A 21,380-nucleotide genomic window follows, 5' to 3' on the forward strand; every position below is an offset into this window, starting at 1 on the left:
TGTTTTTATGTGTTTACCTGTCAATGATCACTTAGGGTGTTTCTGGTTTTTGGATATTATATATATACTAGAGGCCCGATGCATGAAATTTGTGCAAGAGTAGGCCTTCCTTACCCTGGCTGCCAGCACCGGCTTCCCTCTTGTAACCAGGACCTGGGCTTCCGTCAGGCCACTGGCATGCACCTGGGAACTGGGCTTCCCATGCAGCCCCTGCTTCATCCGGAAGGTCATCTGGAAGGTTGTCCAGAAGGACGTCCAGTTATTTAGCATATTACACTTTTATTATCCTAATATATAAAAACTCAGGGTCCATAACGACCGAATGGACAACCAGTCCATCACCCGGCCCTCAGGCTCCATTGATCAGGGGATGGCTAACTGGGGAACCAGGGTCCCTGAGGCTCTAATTAATCCATGGCAGCAGCGACTGGTGAGCGGGCAGAAGGCAGACCACTTGGTCCCTCCCCCAGCCAGCAGGCTCCCATTGATCAGGGGATGGTTAACAGGGAACCAGAGTGAGTGGCATGGGGACTGGCGAGCAGCTGGAAGGCAGGCCACTTGGTCCCTCCTCCTGGCCCTCAGACTCCAATCAATTGGTGGCATAGGTGAAGCAGAACTGGAGACTGGCTTCCTTAGTAGTCCTGTAGTTTCTATCTCCAGAGGATAGGCCAGCCACCAACAGACCAGCGCTTCTGGCAGGATCCCAACAGTGCTGCCGGCCTCCTGGAACTCGGTCTCAGGCACTGTGGCTGCTTCCCCTCCCAAGACACTCCACAAGGAAGAAAGGATACCGCCAGCAGCCCGAGGGGTGACCAGCAGTGACTGACTGCTCTCCCCATGCTTCCTCCAGGTCACTCAAGCTGGCCCCCAACCTCCCCACTCCAGATGAAGTGTAATCACTGCACACTGAAGGAATGTTGTAAGAACAAAAACCAATAACCAAGAGAATGCTGCAGTCAACGTCCAGAGTCTGGCTCAGAAGAACGGGGAGAAGGGAGAATTCCATAAGTTGGCCGATGCCAAGATATTTCCAAGTGACTGCCTGGCATGTGACAGTTGTGTGACCACAGAGGAAGAAGTCCAAGATTCTCAGCAGAACACCAATGACTTCTTCTATGTTCTGAACCTTAATAAGAAATGTGATACCTCACAGCACAAGGTGCTGGCAGTGTCCGTGTGTCCTTACTCTCTGCTGTATTTTGCTGCTAAATTCAGCCTCAGTGTCACTGATGCATCCAGAAGGCTCTGTGGCTTTCTCAAAAGCCTTGGGGTGCACTGTCTTTGACATGAAGATAGCTGTGGACATCAGCATCCTGGAGAGTCAGAAGGAATTTGTGTGTCGATATTGCTAGCACCGTGAGGAAGAGCCCCGGCTACCCATGCTGACCTCCACCTGCCCCGGCTGGGACTGATATGCAGAGCATATGCTGGGTCACCCCATCACCCCCATCTCTGCATGGCCAAGTATTGCCAGCAGATCATGGGCTCTGGTGAAGGATTACTTCACCATACAGCAGAACCTGTCCCCAGACAAGATTTCCAAGTCATTGTGGCCCCGTGTCATGACAAGAAACTGGAGACCCTTTGAGAAGATGTTCCCACAGCTTTACATAGTTCCCAGGGTGCTGAATGCATGTTAACCTCAGGTAAAATTGTCCAGATAATGGAGCAAAGTGATCTAACCTCAAATGACACCACCGTGGTCACTGTTTGGAGATATGAAGGGGAAGGAGGTGAGGCTTCATGAGGGTGCCAGCTCAGATGCGTACCTGGCACACATCTTCAGGCACATGGCCAAGGAGCTGTTCAACGAGGATGTGGGAGTGCTCACCTACCACACCCTAGGAACAAAGACTTCTAGGAGGTCACCCTTGAAAGGGACAGAGAGGTTCTGCTACGCTTTGAGGCTGCTTCTGGCTTTTGGAACATCCAGAAGTGGTCCTGAAGCTGTAGAGGCAAGTTCCCCTGCCACTTTGTAGAGGTCCTGGTCTGTGCCGGGGATGCCTAAGCAGCAGGGGCCAGGCCCAGGTGGAGGACTGGCATGCAGACAGGGCACTGCTGTGGCAGATGGAAGGCATCTACACTGCCATCCCGGTGTGGCCCCTGGAGAACAGCGCCCATGTGTAGGAGCTGTACCAGGAGTGGCTGGGGTGGGGAGGGGGTGGCGACTCCCCCTGGGCCCAGGTGGCCCCGCACACTGCCTAGCAGGGCCCAGGGCTGCCTGCCAGGACATCAAGTGGTAAAGGTTCAGCAGACACCCAGCCTGCAGGCCGCCTGAAGAGGAGTGTCAGACACGTGAAGGAAAGGCTTAGCATCTCTGTCATCACTTTGGTTTTCAGAATTCCCTACTTCCCATCTGTCAGCTCCCTCCCTCTGAGGGGTGCTGTCATCATCACATGGGTGCAACTGGAATATTGTATCTCGAAAGGATTGCCCCAATGTGCGTATCCTTTTATCCCATGATGAAAAAAATCCCAAAGAACAAGAATAGAGACAGTCTACTGTCCTTTAGGCTTAAAAAAAAAAACAAAACAAAACACCCAGAAGTGTCCTGCAAAGAGCTGAGACTTGGTTCTGTCCACGTGCCTCAGAGAGATTGGATAAGGAAATGGCCCGGTTTGGCCCTGAGTGTACCCACTTATGTTACTCTTGAAGGTGTCTTTGCCACATGTGAATAAACTGCCACCTTTTGGAATAGTGGCTCATAGGAAAGTCTAAATTCCCAACTTTTCTTGAAACAGATCTATGTTCTGCAGCTGTGGCCACCGTCCTGAGATCAGGTCCTGTCGACCAGGTCCTGTTGCTGGGAATCAGGGGGCACTGGAGTGGAGGCCCTCCCCCACCCTGTGCCCTTTACATTCAGGGATTGAGTTGAATTCACTTTGCAGGAGGCCTGGCAAGGGTGACAGGTGAGAGAATGGAGAGGCGGACACCCTGCTCGGTTTCTCCCTGGGTGGGGTTAGGCAGATGAAGGCCATCCAGCCCACCTCACAATTGGGTGAGATAGCGTTCTCTGTGTCCACCTCTCACCCCGTGGGCCTGGCCACTCTCCTCAGCTCTGGGCAGCCCTCTGCGTTCCATGACAGTGCACTCTGCCCTCACATGTTGCTCACCCTAAGTGAGAAGGAAGAGAGCAGTTGGCCCACAGACAACTACACAGAAAGATAGGGCTCATGGATGGTGAACATAGTGGCAGTGGCGGGAGCCTCTCCTGCCTCCATGGCAGTGCTAAGGAGCAGCGAGCTGAGTGGTAAGGAGCAGTGAGCAGGTGGGCGGTAAGGAGCAAGGGGTCCCAGACTGTGAGAGGTATTTCCAACTGTCGGCCCACGGGGAATGAGCCTAAGCCAGCAGGCAGATATCCCCTCAGGGGTCCTGGACTGTGAGAGGGTGCAGGCCAGGCTGAGGGACCCCCCCCCCCATGCAAGAATTTCATGCACTGGGCCTCTAGTTATTGATAAAGCTTCTGTGGACAACTATTTACAAGTTTTAGTGTAGACTTAGGTTTTCTTTTTTTTTTTTTAATAAATAATTTTGAAATTTCTGGCTCACATAGAAGATAACGAGAGTATTTCAGTTATTGATAGGTATGTACAATTCTCCAGCTGTAACTATATGTATCTATAACTTCTTTTAAACTGTTTGATATTCTTTTATGTTCTTTGTGACTATTATTTTTTAATATCTTTTTTCATTCATTCTTTTTTTTAATTTGTAGAGCTTTTACTTTCCAATATTTTTTTTAATCATCACCCGAGGATATTTTTCCATTGACTTTAGAGAGAGTGGAAGAGAGAGGGAAAGACAGAGAGAAATATCAATGTGAGAGAAACACATCAATTGGCCCTGACCAGGGCCCTCCCAGAGGAGGAGTCTGCAACCAAGGTGCAGGCTCCTTGATTATAATGGAATCTGGGACCTTTTGGTCTGTAGGCTCTATCCACTGAGCCAAACTGGGTAGGGCTCATTCTTTCTTTGGAAATTTATTTGATCTCTATTTACATTTACTTGTTTTCCTCTGCCATCACCAATCTGTTGTTAAGCAAGAAAGTGAAATTCATATTTCACTAATTCTACATTCCCATTCTACAATTTCTGTCTTATTTCTACCTATAGTTTTTATTTATTTACTGAGCTCCCCTCTCTGTTCACTCATTAATATCATATTTTCTTTAATACTTTCTCCATATTTTGAATGGCTGTTTTTAAATCTTTCTCTATGAAATCCAACACTTACTAGTAAAATATTTTGGGGTTGATTTTTTTTATGAACTGCTTTTTTTTTTTTTTTTTACAATGGGTCATATTTTTCTATTTCATTATCTAGTGTTTTTATACTATATTGAACTTTGTTGATTCATATGTTGTACAGGACCTTGATTCTTTTATCTTCCTCTGAAGAGTATTGATTTTTTAAATTGACTTTACAGCGAGGAAGTGGGGAGAGAGAAAGAAACATTGACCAGCTGCCTCCTGCACATGCCCTAAACTGGGGATCCAACCTGCAACCTGGGTATGTACCCTGCCCAGGAATTGAACCCTCTACCCTTGGTTGTACAGGATGGCGCTGCAACCTACTGAGCCACACTGGCCTGGGCTGAATAGTATTATAGATTTTTTATCTTGTCAGGAGTTCAATTGTTGTCTAACCATCAGGAATTTAGATAGGCATAGTTGTACACTTCCTTAATGCAGATTTAAAAAACAACAACAATGTGTTCTTTAAGCCCTATTGAAATGGAAGAACTCCACCTCTAAATTCTTTTTACTGAGAATTTCCTAAGGCCTTGGTTTTAGACTTTGTTAATGTGTTTCTACATTAGGTCTTACTCTAAAACTGGGGTCAGCAACCTACATAAGCAAGCTACACCAAGCTAATAATAGGTTGTTGTTTTTTTAAGAAAGCACTCCTTTAAAAAAGTGAGATGAAGAAAGGATGAGAAGGAGTGAGAGAGATTGTATGGTGCAAAAAGCCTAAAATACTTATTACTCAGCCCTTTACAGAAAAACTTTGCCAATCCTTGCTCAAGGATATGGTCCTTCCTCCTAAGACACAGCCTTTCTAAGATATCTAAGCTAGATGCTAGGATAATCAGCTTAGTGTTAAGCAGATGGTGCTCTCTTACCTGCCAGAACTCCAAAGCCCTCCAGCTCTTAAAGACCTTTAGTATCCTTGCTCTGCTTGCAATCCCACAGCAGCCACACTCTGGTAAGCCATTGGTTGTTTTATCCTATACACTTGCATCCCAGCTGTCAGTCAAGGACCTGAAGGGGATGATCACATAGACTCAGAGGCCCCTCTGCACCCTAGTCTCTGATAACCTGGTGTACAGATTCTAGACACTTTAGTTATTCTAAACTCTGATCTCTGTCTCTTTTTTTTTTTTTTTTTTTTTTTTTTTTTTTTTTTTAATATATTTTATTGATTTTTTACAGAGAGGAAGGGAGAGAGAGTTAGAAATATCGATGAGAGAGAAACATTGATCAGCTGCCTCCTGCACACTCCCCACTGGGGATGTGCCCACAACCAAGGTACGTGCCCCTGACTGGAATCGAACCTGGGACCCTTGAGTCCGCAGGCCGACGCTCTATCCACTGAGCCAAACCGGTTTTGGGCTGATCTCTGTCTCTTTACTTCAGCTGGACTACCATGCTTTCTTTGGATTCCAGCTCTTACATGTACCTGGAACATAGTAAACAGTCAAGAGATGATAGTAATTTTAACCAACAATTTATTTGTCTTAAAATAACACTATGAGTTAGATATGACTACTTCCATTTACAGATGGGGCAACTGATACTCAGGGAGTTTAAGTTACTTTCCATAAGTCACAGGAAATGGCTCTTTTCATTAAAATGTATGAGATAATGTGTGTGTAATAAATAAAAGGCTTGCAGTACATTTTAATTTATATTGATGGAGGTGAGGCTTTCTCATATACTTAAAATCATTTCCATGCTGATTATGTCATAGCATTCTATAGACACTCCAAAACAGAGAGAACACTTTCAATGTCTGATGCAATTAAACTTTGTAGCATTTAATTATTGAAATAATCACTGTAATTGTTTGAGTTTTCTAAATAAAGGCTAAGTGTCTAAATAAGTATATAACTATATATAGCCCCATTGAATATTTAATAAAGTGAAAGTTATACAATATTTTATTTTCAGAAAAAAATAATGCTTAATCGAGTGACAGGTGAACAGAAGAAAAGAAAAACTGGGAAAATATTTTACATCTATGTAGAATCATTTTGAAAAAACAAATATGATATCCGGTAAATGTGAATTGAATAATTTACTATATTCTAGAGAAAACACATCAGTGGTATTCTCAAAAAGATACTATTATATTTACCAAAGTTTAAGATTTGGCATTTAGCTTGTTTTTATTATGACAAAATCAAACTTATAAATACATAGGTAATTTTTTATGTTTGAATATGTAAATGTATTTAGGATAGGGAAGAGTTAGAAGTTTATTTTGGTGGTGAGGGTATAATGCTATTGTGATTCAAATTAATTGCATCTTTAAAAAAATCACTGTTTGGAGTCATCTAAATAGTACCATATAATTAAGTTGCTTTAAATCCCTACTGGGAGAAACCAAGATGGCGGCATAGGTGAAACACCTAACCTGCAGCCGGGCACAACAATTTCAAAGGCACAACTAGAGGTCAGAACGGACATCGTCCAGAACCACAGGAGAGCTGGCGGACTGAAATGCCCACAGCTGGGGGGAAGGAGAAGGCCACGGGGACAATCGGGGGAGCCGTAAAAGCCTGAGGTATGGAGAAACTGGCGGAGACACGAGCGCGCACGCCTGCGGGGAGGATGGAGCCGGAGAGGAGGGGGCGGCTGACGGCCTGGCCGGCGTTCACTGGCAGGAAGGAGATAAAGGCTCCAGAGTGCGCTAAGCGCCGGCTCCGACTGCACTGAGCGCCAGTTCCGGGCGAAACCCTGGGAAGCCAGGCGCAGGCTGGGGGAATGAATCTGGGCTGTGGGGCGCAGGCACAGAGGAGCGGGGGAAGGCAGAGCTCCAGAGGCGCGCACGGGAAGGGGCGCAAAGGACGGACTGTTGCCTGCGCCACTGAACTGCCCTAGCGGGAAGGAGACATAAGCTCAGGACCGTGCTGAACCCCAGTTCCGACTGCACTGAACCCTAGTTCCGGGCGAAACCCTGGGAAGCCAGGCGCACGCTGGGGGAATGAATTTGGGCTGTGGTGGCGGAGGCACAGAGAAGCGGCGGCTCCAGACGCGCGCACTGGAAGGTGCGCAGAGGACGGACTTTTGCCTGCGCCACTGGGTGGCCCTGCTGGGAAGGAGACAGGGACGCCAGACTGCGCTGAAACCCAGTTCCAACTGCACTGAAACCCAGTTCCAGGCGAGAATCTAGGAGTCCAGATTCATTAGGGGAGGGACTGGACTGTTTGGCAGTGGGCGAAACTCCAGGGCGCGTTTCTCTCAGAGGTGTTTGCAAGGAATACAGAGGGACACAGACGCATGAGCCTCATAGGGCGGGGCTGACAGGAAGCCAAGGTTGTAGGCTCCACCCTGTAGCTCCGCCCCAGCCAAGCTGAGCAGAAGCTTTTTCCTGCTGAGTGCCTCAGGTAGTGGCTGACTCACACTGCATTGGAGACCCAGAAACGAGGGCATCTAGTGGTTGGTGGGAGATGACACCAGATTTCAATCACTTGCATAAGGGAGGCATTCTAGAGGCAGACTCAGTGAGCGCCAAGGCATTGCTGCATCAAGACCCGGCCCACAAACATGTCTCCTGCACAGCAACTCTTCCTATATGGACAAAGAGGGTCCTCACGGCCAATTGGCCTGGAGGACAATTCCTCCCAGTGACACCAACAACAATCAAGACTTAACTGTACAAAGGAGGACCAAGATGGAGACATAGGGCGGCAGCCTGATCGTTGCCTACCACAACAATATTGAGACTACGACGGGAGAGCAGAGCAGACACCAGCCAGAAAGACCGGGGGGCTGGCTGAGCAGATGCTCTACAACTAGAATAAAAGAGAGGGGTACACAGGATGATGCTGATGCCGGTGACCCAAAGTCCACACTTTAAGAACTATGGCTCAGGCGACACAATGGCGGCCTGGAACGTGCTCGGCGCAGTTCCCCCGGCGGTCTCCGGCTGAGGGGACGGCTCCACTCGCTGCCGAGCACGGACAGACGAGCCCCTGGGAGACATGGGGTGGGAGACTCCGTGCTTGCTGACCTCCGAGTCCTTCAAGAATCTCAATGCCCCGAAGTGGCCAGGTGCGCACGCTCAGCGACTGGCCACCGTTGCAGACCCAAGGGCCGACGCAGCGACACCGGACCAGCCCACCGCCGGGCACCGGGCACACCGGAGCCTTGCCGAGCCCGCCGCCCAACGAGTTCTGCGGCAGCCGCCCTGGAGCTCTGAGAAAATGACCGAAGGAATTGCTGAGAGGGAATTGACCAACAGGAATTGGGATCAAGAAGACGAAACCCCGCTGAGACCCGAGTCCAGGCGAGCCTGCGAACCTCTGGGCTCAGATGTGGTCACACGCCTCTGGGTCTAGGTGAGGCCTCATGCCCCTGGGTTTGGGTGAGGCCACACGCCCCTGGGTCCAGGTGAAGCTGGATTCCGGGTTCGGGTGAGGCCATGTGCCCCTGGGTCCGGGCGAATCTGAACCCTGGGTCCGGGTGAGGCCGTGGGCCCCTGGATCCGGGTAAGGCTGGGTCCCGAGTACGGGTGAGGCCGTGAGCCCCTGGATCTGGGTGAGACCACGCGACCAGGGGTCTGAGAGAGGTAACGCGCCCCTGGGTCCGGGTGGCTTCGTGCACCTAGGTCCAGGTGAGGCCACGTGCCCCTGGGTCTGAGAGAGGCCACGCACCCCTAGGTCCGGGCGAGACCATGTGTCCCTGGATCCGGGTGGGGCCTCGTGCACCTAGGCCCGGGTGGGGCCGCGTGCCCCTGGGTCTAGGGAGGCCAGGAGTCCCTGGGTCCGGGTGAGACCGTGTGTCCCTGGATCCGGGTGAGGCCTCGTGCGCCTAGGCCCGGGTGAGGCCACGTGCCCCTGGGTCTGGGGGAGGCCAGGCGTCCCTGGGTCCGGGTGAGACCGTGTGTCCCTGGATCCGGGTGAGACCTCGTGCACCTAGGCATGGGTGAGGTCACGTGCCCCGGGGTCTGAGAGGCCAAGCGTCCCTGGGTCCGGGTGAGACCATGTGTCCCTGGATCCGGGTGAGGCCGCGTGCACCTAGACCCGGGTGAGCCCAAGTGGCCCTGGGTCTGGGAGAGGCCAAGCATCCCTGGGTCCGGGTGCGACCATGTGTCCCTGGAGCCAGATGAGGCCTCGTGCACCTAGGCCCGGGTGAGGCCACGTGCCCCTGGGTCTGGGAGAGGCCAAGCGTCCCTGGGTCCGGGTGAGACCATGTGTCCCTGGATCCGGGTGAGGCCTCGTGCACCTAGGACCGGGTGAGCCCAAGTGGCCCTGGGTCTGGAAGAGGCCAAGCATCCCTGGGTCCGGGTGAGACCATGTGTCCCTGGATCCGGGTGAGGCCTCGTGCACCTAGGCTCGGGTGAGGCCACGTGCCCCTGGGTCTGGGAGAGGCCAAGCGTCCCTGGGTCCGGGTGAGACCATGTGTCCCTGGATCCGGGTGAGGCCTCGTGCACCTAGGCCCGGGTGAACCCAAGTGGCCCTGGGTCTGGAAGAGGCCAAGCATCCCTGGGTCCGGGTGAGACCATGTGTCCCTGGATCCGGGTGAGGCCTCGTGCACCTAGGCCCGGGTGAGCCCAAGTGGCCCTGGGTCTGGGAGAGGCCAAGCGTCCCTGGGTCCGGGTGAGACCATGTGTCCCTGGATCCGGGTGAGGCCGCGTGCACCTAGACCCGGGTGAGCCCAAGTGGCCCTGGGTCTGGGAGAGGCCAAGCATCCCTAGGTCCGGGTGCGACCATGTGTCCCTGGAGCCGGATGAGGCCTCGTGCACCTAGGCCCGGGTGAGGCCACGTGCCCCTAGGTCGGGGAGAGGCCAAGCGTCCCTGGTCTGGGTGAGACCATGTGTCCCTGGATCCGGATGAGGCCTCGTGCACCTAGGCCCGGGTGAGCCCAAGTGGCCCTGGGTCTGGAAGAGGCCAAGCATCCCTGGGTCCGGGTGAGACCATGTGTCCCTGGATCCGGGTGAGGCCTCGTGCACCGAGGCCCGGGTGAGGCCACGTGCCCCTGGGTCTGGGAGAGGCCAAGCGTCCCTGGGTCCGGGTGAGACCATGTGTCCCTGGATCCGGGTGAGGCCTCGTGCACCTAGGCCCGGGTGAGCCCAAGTGGCCCTGGGTCTGGAAGAGGCCAAGCATCCCTGGGTCCGGGTGAGACCATGTGTCCCTGGATCCGGGTGAGGCCTCGTGCACCTAGGCCCGGGTGAGCCCAAGTGGCCCTGGGTCTGGGAGAGGCCAAGCGTCCCTGGGTCCGGGTGAGACCATGTGTCCCTGGATCCGGGTGAGGCCGCGTGCACCTAGGCCCGGTGAGCCCAAGTGGCCCTGGGTCAGGGAGAGGCCTAGCGTCCCTGGGTCCGGGTGCGACCATGTGTCCCTGGATCCGGATGAGGCCTCGTGCACCTAGGCCCGGGTGAGCCCAAGTGGCCCTGGGTCTGGGAGAGGCCAAGCGTCCCTGGGTCCGGGTGAGACCATGTGTCCCTGGATCCGGGTGAGGCCTCGTACACCTAGGCCCGGGTGAGCCCAAGTGGCCCTGGGTCTGGGAGAGGCCAAGCATCCCTGGGTCCGGGTGAGACCATGTGTCCCTGGATCCGGGTGAGGCCGCGTGCACCTAGACCCGGGTGAGCCCAAGTGGCCCTGGGTCTGGGAGAGGCCAAGCGTCCCTGGGTCCGGGTGAGACCATGTGTCCCTGGATCCGGGTGAGGCTGCGTGCACCTAGGCCCGGGTGACCCCAAGTGGCCCTGGGTCTGGGAGAGGCCAAGCGTCCCTGGGTCCGGGTGAGACCATGTGTCCCTGGATCCGGGTGAGGCCTCGTTCACCTAGGCCCGGGTGAGCCCAAGGGGCCCTGGGTCTGGGAGAGGCCAAGCGTCCCTGGGTACGGGTGAAGCCAGATCCTGGGTCCGGGTGAGGCCGTGCGCCCCTGGATCCATCCGGGTGAGGCTGGGTCCCAGGCCCGGGTGAGACCACGCGCCCCTTGGGTATGGGTGAGGCCACGTGCCCCTTAGTCCGGGTGACGCCGTGCCCCTGGGTTCGGCCGAGACCAAACCAGAGGGAGTCGGACCTCCATTACCACCAGTTGTCCACCATCCAGAGCTGAGGGGTCAGTGCTGACATGTACACATAAGGAACTACTGGACATTGAAATTGGGTCTCAAAAGAACTGTTGGTCCAGGGGGAAGCTCGCTACAGATTGATTCATTTGCCTGTCAGCATAACTATTATTGCTCGTCTCACATTCAGTTCTTATTAGTATATATCTAGTGACATATGATCTCGCTCATCTCGGGGAAATGATGAACAACATAGACTGAGGAACAAGAACAGAACCAGAAGCAAGGAGGCATCGATCGGACTATCGGGCCTCAGAGGGAGGATAGGGGAGGGTAGGGGGAGGGTGGGGGGAGGGGGAGAGTTCAACCAAAGGACCTGTATGCATGCATATAAGCCTATCCAACGGTTAAGTTCAACAGGGGATTGGGGCATGCGTGGGGAGATGGGTGGGATGGGAATGGGGGGGATGAGGACAAATATGTGACACCTTAATCAATAAAGAAATTTAAAAAAAAAAATAAATAAATAAATTAAAAAATGAAAAAAAAAAAAATAAAAAAAAAATAAATAAATCCCTACTGGACCTAAAAGGACTTTCTTTAAACTTGAAATAAAATAAATAAATAAGAGCTCAGTTTAACAGAAGCCTTTGGCAACCAAGAAATGAATCTGTCCCCCAAGCTACCCCTAAATCTCTCAATTATTTATTTTATTTTTCAATTACCTATTACATTCAGTATTATTTTATATTAATTTTTGGTGTACAGCATAGTGGTTAGACAATCATATACTTTAAAAAGTGTCCCCCCTGATATTTCTGATAACCACCTGGCACTATATATAGTTATAGCAATATTATTGACTTTATTACATATGCTGTACCTTACATCCCTGTAACTATTTTGTAAATACCAAATTGTACTTCTCAATCCCTTCACCTTTTTACCTAGTTTCCTATCCCCCTCCCTTCTGGCAACCATCAGTCCATTCTCTCTATCTATGAATATGTTACAATTTTGTTTGCTCATTTATTTTGTTCATTAAATTCCACAAATAAGTGAAATCATATGACATTTGTCTTTCTCTGTCTGGCTTATTTCACTTAGCATAATACCCACCAGTCCATCCATGCTGTCGCAAATGGTAAGATTTCAGCAATTAATTAGTTTTTTAATTAGTTTTAATCTATCTGGAGTTAAAGTATTTGAAATATAATGGTTTTAAAATATATCATACACTCTTGCATTGCCAATGAATCAATGAGACCTATAAATGTTGACATAAGATTAATGCTATACAGGTAGACTAGCTATATAAGACAGGAGGATAAAGCGGGATTTTACTGACACCTGAGATTTTAGTCATGATGCTAACTAACTTCAGTGCTATTAATTTAGGTATAACATCTGAAGGGACCAGATGTATTCTGAGATCTTTGACTTCTTGTGGATAAAGTTTATGTTCCAAAGGCCTATTTTATCCAGTTCCTTAGAAACGGCATAGTTAATAGTAATACGATAATTTAAGAAATCTAAGACTAGGTAATTTGTGGGCTTGTGTTGGCTTATTCTCATCAGACAGAGGACTGATGTCATTTGTGCAGGTTAGATTTCTCACAGTTCTATTACACTTACTGCATTTCTGCCAATCGAATTTCCACATAATACATACTAAACTTTGGGAAGGTTTTTCCATTGGCGCCAAAGTTGCTGCCCACACAGTGCAGTGCCACACCATTTAGGAATGGCCAGTGCTTAAGAGGTTATCTTGCCAGTAATGATAAGCACAGCATTTTTATGGCTTCAAAGGGAATTCCCCATATCTTCACTATTCTTAACCTTGCTTAAGTCACATATTTCTTTGAAATTCTAAGATCTGTGTATCACTTACCAAGAGAAATAAATGTATAAATGGAAATACATAACATTGTGTAGATAATTTTAGGGCATTTACATACTCCATTAATCCCATCATGAAACTAAGACACCATATTAAACAGCCCTGGTTTAGAATTAGGTGTTAACCGGAGGATAGAGGAATTAAAACTAAAGACCACTCTGAAAGGGTGTTTTGTTTCATTTTTAAACTTGAGATCAGAAAGTTTGCAAAGAGGTGGCAAATCTCTATCATACAATATTTATTTTCCTTATGAGATTGCACAAAAGCAACTCTCAGTTTGATTTCTCAGTACCCAGGGACCAGGCCCTATGCTCTTGTTATATAGAGATAAATGTCCAAGAGGAAATGCAGTGTGTTGTATAACACTGTTGGGAGAAGCAATCCACCATGGCCCCTGAGCATTTTTATACATTCCACATACATCCACTGAGCATGTGTACCAAAATGCAAGGTCCTCACCACTTTACCTGGACCATATCTTAAGGTTGTGTTTGCAGAAAGAAACCCTGAAGGATGAGGTGATACCTACTTCCAAATAAAGAACAGGTTTGTTTCTGCTTTCTAAAAAATTGTTAAATCTTCTAAGCTTAATGCTGCTCTTATAACACAACCCACTGCATGTGTAGGAATCAATCATGGGCCCTTTGAGTTGCCCCAGTAGAACATGGGTGGCGTGTTCTGACCGAAGTTCAGAAACCAACGTGAGGCTCTCATGACTCCTCTTGCTGTGAGAAATAGTCTTTTGTTTCTAACCCAGGTATTCTCTCAGCTTGTTAGCTTGTAAATACTGTGAATCAGGCTTTGCACAGTTTCTGACACAAACCACCCCAAAACTTGGTGCTTAAAAAGAAGAACCCTTTGGTAAAGCTCATGTTTTTTGTGTTTTTGTTTTTTGTGTTGTGTGTGTGTGTTAGGAATTCCAGAATTGTTTGGCTGAGTGATTTACCTGTTTCCCCGTGGTGTTACCTGGGGGTCACTCAGTGACATTCATCTGATAGATGGGCAGGCCTAGAGGATCCAAGACAGATTCATTCACTTGCCTGATGCCTTGACAATGACATCTAGAAGATTGAATTCTGCTGGAACTGTCTCTCACATAGTCCCAGGCTTTCTTCACATGATCTCTCCAGCAAAGCACTCACAGATTTCTTACATAGTGGCTCAGGGCTTCCGAAGTAAATGTTCCTATAAACCTAAGTGAAAGGTGCAATCCATCTTCTGACCTAAGTTCAGAAGTTCCAGAATTTCACTTCAGCCAAGTTCTATTAGTCAAGCCAGCTGAGTATTCAAGAGAAGGGAAATTAGGCCCTAAATCTCAATGAGAATAGTGTTAAAAAATTGGCAGTTGTTTTTTTTTATAATATATTTTTATTGATTTCAGACAGGGGAAGGGAGATGGATAGAGAGATAGAAATGTTGATGAAACATCGATCGGCTGCCTCCTCGAACCGTGACCTGGTTCATGGGTCAATGCTCAACCACTGAGCCATATCCCCTGGGCTTGTTATTTTTAAACTGCCACAATAGTTACTCAATTACGATTACTCTTTTTTTTGAACCTCTGAGCTTATCACGTTTCCAAATAGATACTTGGCTTATCATTATAACATAATTTTTACTATATGCTTTGCTTATAAATAGATAGCCTGAGACTATAAATGTATTTGTACACTCTGCCTTAAAATATTTTACTGGGGACTTAAGGCTGGATGTTCAGAGAGATAAAAGAAGTATCTGAACCTTTAGTACTACTGATCCCTTTAATATGAGTCATTTTTTCTTTAACGATTTTCATCAGATACAAGCATACTCTGTTTACACTGTTAATTGAGAGGAAATTATCTATGGTTAATTAAATATAGCATTTCACTTTTTTTGAGGAGTTTGGATTTGAAATGAAAGAGTTCAGTAAAAATCACGTGAATATTTAGAACTAAATATATAAGCATAGTGGGTAGAGCTTGGTATTGAAATGGCATCTTGTTTGTTGTTGTTTTTCTTGTCCTGAGAATTAAATTTTACCACATTTAAAATATCCAATTAATTGTAAAATAAGACAGTGCCTGACTGGTGTTGTTCAGTGGTTGAGCATGGACCCATGAACCAGGAGATCATGGTTTGATTCCTGGTCAGGGCACATGCCTGGGTTGTGGGTTCAATCCCCAGTGGAGGGTGTGCAGGAGGCAGCTGATCAATGATTCTAATCATTGATGTTTCTGTCTCTCTCTCCCTCTCCTTTCCTCTCTCTGAAATAAATAAAAACAAACATTAAAATAAAGCAGTAACTTATTATTTCATGAAGAATGATAGAACTATTATATCTGGATTTTTTGTGGTTAATGATTATTACTCTGATAGGTATTTGTTTTTATTTTTTTCTGACTCTTAAATGTAGCTATACTCAATAGAAGTCAATGCTAATATGTATATTTAAAAGAGCTAAAGCTTTTGCTTTAAAACGCTTAAGGTTGGAAAATGTTATTAAATGATTCAGTATAATATTATCAGATGTTTAATCAGGAAAGAATATCAGCTTAGGCAATAAAATAAACCTGAAACATTTCCAAGTCTAGAATATTACAACTAACAAAAGAACTAATAAAAAATTAAAAACACTAACTAAAGCATTAAGAATTTGATTTAACAGAAAGCACTTTAAAAATGATGGTTGCCTCAAAACAGAAGAGTTAAAATATTAAAGCAAAAGTAACTCTAGAATACTAAGTAAAAAGCAGAAAAGTTAGAGGCTCAATATTAGAATGTTCTAAATATCAAAATAAATCCTATTATAACACTAAAATGCAATAAGACAAGTATGGAAAAGATCACAAAACTCTAAAAATCAGTCTCTTTATACCAGGGGTTCTCAACCAGGACATTTACACTTGAGGCACACTGTCAGCACATTACTCAGAGTTATTTATACACATTTATTTTTTATTTTTTATTGATTTCAGAGAGGAAGGGAAAGGGAGAGAGATAGAAACATCAATGATGAGAGAGAATCACTGATCAGCTGCCTCCTGCAAGCCCCCTATGAGGGATCGAGCCCACAACCCCAGCATGTGCCCTTGACCAAAATCGACCCCAGGACCCTTCAGTCCACAGGGCGACACTCTATCCACTGAGCCAAACCAGCTAGGGTTATACACTTTTAATAGTTACCTGACTATAATTTCATGCATTTCTTTTTCATTCAAGAAGATCTGTCACAATGAAAGTTAGTGTTATTAAGAAAAACCTAAATTCTTCTCTACTGCAAAGAAACAAAACAAACCATCATTGGTATTTTAATTTCGCAAGTAAAAAATTTCTGTTCTTTTTTCTCCAGAATATTTTTCCAACATTCTTTGACTCACATAGTCCTAGTCATCTTTAAGGTCTCAGCCAAAAGTCACTTCCTCAGAAAGGCCTTTCCTAAATACTATCCACTGACATTCAATTTAAATGTGTATCTTTCTATTACTCTCTCTCATATCATTAGGCATCTTTTATTTATAACACTCAGCACAATTTGTAATCAAGCATATGTTCATCTTTTATTGTTGTTTCCCCCCTACCTCTAGAATGTGAACTCCTTTAAAGAAGGGACTTTATCTTGTTATATTTCTACCCCAGTTCTTTGAACTGTGCCTACCTGGCATATAATAGGCTCATGATAAATGTGGAAGAAATGAATGAATGAATTTACAAGCATTTCAATATACTTCAGTTGACTACCAATATTATTCAACTGGAAAGTTTACAAGAATCAAATTGTGACACAGAGATAGATTAAACTAGAAGGTACTGGGGCATCCTCTCATTTTGTTAAAAAATTGAATCACAGGGTATTATCTTTTGTGTTTTAAAAAGACATGTTTCCCATGTTTCCATGGTTTCTAGAATTGGGGAAGATAGAACATGGAGAATTATGCACTGACTTTTAAATGCTTCTTCCCAGAAGTGATACTTCTAATGGACCAAAGATCACATTGGCATATATAACTTTGAGGGGGTATGTGTTTGAAAGTAAAGGAGAACCAAAAATCTTTGGGAGCATTAATATCTGTCACATAACACAATGCGTAAGACAGGCTTAATGATATGATTAGTTGCCAGCTGAAAGCTATGTATGAAAGCCTATATTCTTACAGGCTTATATAACACAAAAATTACTTGGTTGACTTCACTGTTCCTTTCCCTTACTATATCAGAGCTTATGAGAAAAGCAGTGAGAAAGGTATGTAGTAGGGTTATACAGTCATGTACTCCTTATAGTTGGAGATACGTTCTTTTTTTATATATATACTAGAGGCCCGGTGCATGAAATTCATGCACGGGTGTGTGTGTCCTTCAGCCCAGCCTGCACCCTCTTCAATCTGGGACCCCTCGAGGAATGTCCGACTGCCCATTTAGGCCCGATCCTACTTCTGGCTCCCAACTGCTCCCCTGCATGCCTTCCTGATTGTCCCTAACCGCTTTTGCCTGCCAGCCTGATAACCCCCTAACCTAAGGTGACCAGACATCCTGCTTTTGGCAGGACAGTCCCGATTTTTAACAATTTGTCCCGCTTCCCGTGGTGTTTTCAAAAAGTCCTGATTTTTGGAAAGAGTGCACGACAAGCTAGGGAACGGCGGGAGAACGGGAAGGGAATATACGGTTTTTGGCATCCATGTGGCTATTTAGCCAGGATATGAGTTTTATATTATTTTTGTTAATTTTATAATGTTAAACTTTAATAATAACAAATAATTGTTGAGAACTGCTTATCGAGAACTGCTTATCAAAGTTTGCATTGTTGATCAGTTGTTAGAATTCGACCACCATTGTTTGGATTTAATGAACAATGGCATGTTTTGGGATTGGCAAAGACGAAAATATTTTGTAACTGTCTCTCAGACGATACACATCATACTGTGTGCTAGTAAGCTAGTTAAACAAGTGATGTCATTACAAATCAGCTATTCAGATAATTTAGGTAAGTAATTTATTTATTTATTTCATAAATACATAAATTTTCTTGAATTTAGCAGACAGTACTCATATTATTTATATTTTATAGTAGTGGCAAAAAGTCTAGTGCTGGCCTTGAAAGTGACACTTACGACTTACGTTACAGCAAATTCATGACCTTTTAAACAACGACAGCAATCTACTAAAAAAAATTCACTCAAATGAGAAATATGCCAAAGAATAAAATAATACTATACTTAATTTTTTATTTGTTATATTTGTAAATTGTACTTACGTTGAAATTTAAAAAATATATATTACAATACTATTTTTGCGTTCTATGAAAATTTTTGTTGCTCCATATAGACCAAATTTTTAATCAAGAACCACGCCCCAGGCCAATGGTGTCCCGCTTTACCAATGTTAAAATCTGGTCACCTTACCCTAACCACTCCCCTGCCAGCCTGATTGATGCCTAACTGTTCCCCTGTCAGCCTATTTGCCCCTAACTGCCTTCCCCTGCAGGCCTGGTCCCCCCCAACTGCTCTCCCCTGCAGGCCCGGTCGCCCCCAACTTCCCTCCTCTGCCTGCCTGGTCACCTCTAACTTCCCTCCCCTGCAGGCTTGATCACCCTCAACTGCCCTCCCCTGCAGGCCAGGTCCCTCCCAACTGCCCTCCTCTGCTGGCCTGATCACCCAAAACTGCCCTCCCTTGCAGGCCTGGTCCCTCCCAACTGCCCTCCCCTGCTGGCCATCTTGTGGTGGCCATCTTGTGTCCACATGGGGGCAGCCATCTTTGACAACATGGGGACAGCCATCTTGTGTGTTGGAGTGATGGTCAATTTGCATATTACTCTTTTATTATATAGGATAGAGGCCTGGTGCACGGGTGGGGGCCAGCTGGTTTGCCATGAAGGGTGTCCCGGATTGGGGTGGGGGTTCCCTTGGGGCATGGGGCAGCATGGGCGAGGGGCCTGTGGTGGTTTGCAGGCTGGCCACGCCCCCCGGTGACCCAAGTGGAGGCCCTGGTATCTGGGATTTATTTATCTTCTATAATTGAAACTTTTTAGCCTTGAGTGGAGGCCAAGGCAGGCCAGAGCAGATGGAAAGCTTGGCTTCCTCCATCGTGGGCGGCAACTCAAGCCCCCTGTTCTCTCCAGCTCCGTGGCTGCAGCCATTTTTGTTGAGATTTATTTATTTTCCATACTAGAAACGTTGTAGCCTTGAGCAGAGGCCAAGGCAGGCCAGGGTGTGTGGAAAGCTTGGGTTCCTCCATTGCTAGGGAAACTCAAGCCTCCTGTTCCCTCCGTGGCTGCAGCCATTTTTGTTGGGTTAATTTGCATACTCTCCCTCAATTGGCTGGTGGGTGTGGCTTGTGGGTGTAGCTGAGGTATGGTCAATTTGCATATTACTCTTTTATTAGATAGGATTAGAGGCCCGGTGCACGGATTCTTGCACCAGTGGGGTCCCTTGGCATGGCCTATGGGTATCAGGCTGAAACTGGCCCTCTGACATCCCCCAAGGAGTCCCATTGCGAGAGGGCTCAAGGCAGGCTGAGGGACACTGGTGCACGATCAGGGCCAGGGAAGGACCATGGGATGGCTTCAGGGAGTGTCTGGTATGTCTCACCCAGTCCTGATCAGGGAAATCGGGGCCTATCAGGGCCGTCTTGCCCAGTCCCGAGTGGGGTTGATCAGGGCCTGCTGGCTGGGGAGGGACTGCGGGAGGTTGGCTGGCTGGAGAGGGACTGCAGGAGGGCTCCAGGGCATGTCCATCCTGTCTCACCCAGTCCCGATTGGGCAGTCCCCAGCAGCAAGCTAACCTACTGGTCAGAGTGTCTACCCCCTAGTGGTCAGTGCACATCATAGCAACCAGTTGAATGGTGAAACAAACAGTCGGACACTTAGCATATTAGGCTTTTATTATATAGGATATTTTTATTGGTTTCAGAGAGTAATGGAGAGGGAGAGAGAGACAGAAACATCAAAGATGAGGGAGAATCATTGATCAGCTGCCTCCTGCATGCCCCACACTGGGGACTGAGCCTGCAACCCAAGGCATGTGCCCTAACCAGGAATCAAACCCTGACCTCCTGGTTTATAGTCAATGCTCAACCACTGAGCCATGCCATCTGGGCAGGAGATATGTTCTGAGAAATGTATTATTAGGCAATTGCATTGTCATGTCAACATCACAGAGTGCACTTATGCCAACATAGATAGTATAGCTTACTACTCACCAAGGCTATATGGTATAGCCTATTGCTCCTAGGCTACAAGCCTATACAGAATAGTACTGTACAAAACAATAGGAATTAAATCAAGCACAAGAGAAAATGATGAAATCAATAGGCTTGGTAAACACTAGATCTAAGAGGCTGCTGCCAGTGTAACACAGCATACTGTTTTACAGTAAACTTTATTACATAAGCAGAAAAAGTACACTCTAAAATAACAAAAAGTCCCCCTGGCTGATGTGGCTCAGTGGTTGAGCATCGACCTAGGGCCCAAGAGGTCATTGTTCAATTCCTGATCTGGGTACATGCCTGGGTTATAGACTCAATCCCCGGTGGGTTCCTGCAGGAGGCAGCTGATCAATGATGTTTCTCTCTCATTGATGTTTTTATCTCTATATCCTTCTCCCTCTCTCTCTGAAAATCAATAAAGACATATTTTAAAAATAAAAATTATAGTATAGTAAATATGTAAACACATAATTCTCAATAAATACTAGTTCTTTTTTTTTAATCCAAAATGTGTTTATTGGAATGGTTCCCCACTCATCTTGATTTGAGGTGCTTTTAGTGATGCTTCCTTCTGAAGAAGCGTCCTTCTGTAAGCCTTGTTTTTCCTCCTGTAGAGGCTGACAGAGGACAGTGGAGCAATCAACACACAAAACTACCATTTGTGCAGAGATAAAGATGGTGGTGATTTTATAGCATCCTGGGCATTTCACATCCATGAAGTAGGTATTGGGGCTCTGCACCAGGTGCTTATTATGTTTCCTTTTCTCTTCTGGAGAAGGATAGAGATCTTTAGGGAGAAGCATCTTGCCATAGGGAGGTCGTCACCCCAGAAAGGCAATACTAGTTCCTTTTAAGAATGTATGGAGGGGGTATAATCTGGACATTAATACTCTCTTTTTGGAACAACTAGACCCACTAGATAGTAGGAAAGTTATGTGGAGTTTAAAATACATTAATCTTCATTGTTCTACATCAAGCATGTCAAACTCAAAGGCTAACACATCCCAAATAAATGAGACATGTGGCCCATGGGCCATGAGTTTGATATGCTTCTTCTACAAA

The 21,380-nt window shown here is 46.8% G+C and overlaps 1 pseudogene; it reads right to left on the minus strand.

Moving 5' to 3' along the window:
* Nucleotides 1–20,873: 20,873 nt before the first annotated feature.
* On the minus strand, nt 20,874–21,121 carry LOC114227929 (40S ribosomal protein S27-like; annotated as a pseudogene).
* Nucleotides 21,122–21,380: the final 259 nt, after the last annotated feature.

Source organism: Eptesicus fuscus, chromosome 1 (genome assembly GCF_027574615.1).
Source record: "Eptesicus fuscus isolate TK198812 chromosome 1, DD_ASM_mEF_20220401, whole genome shotgun sequence".
NCBI lineage: Eukaryota > Metazoa > Chordata > Mammalia > Chiroptera > Vespertilionidae > Eptesicus > Eptesicus fuscus.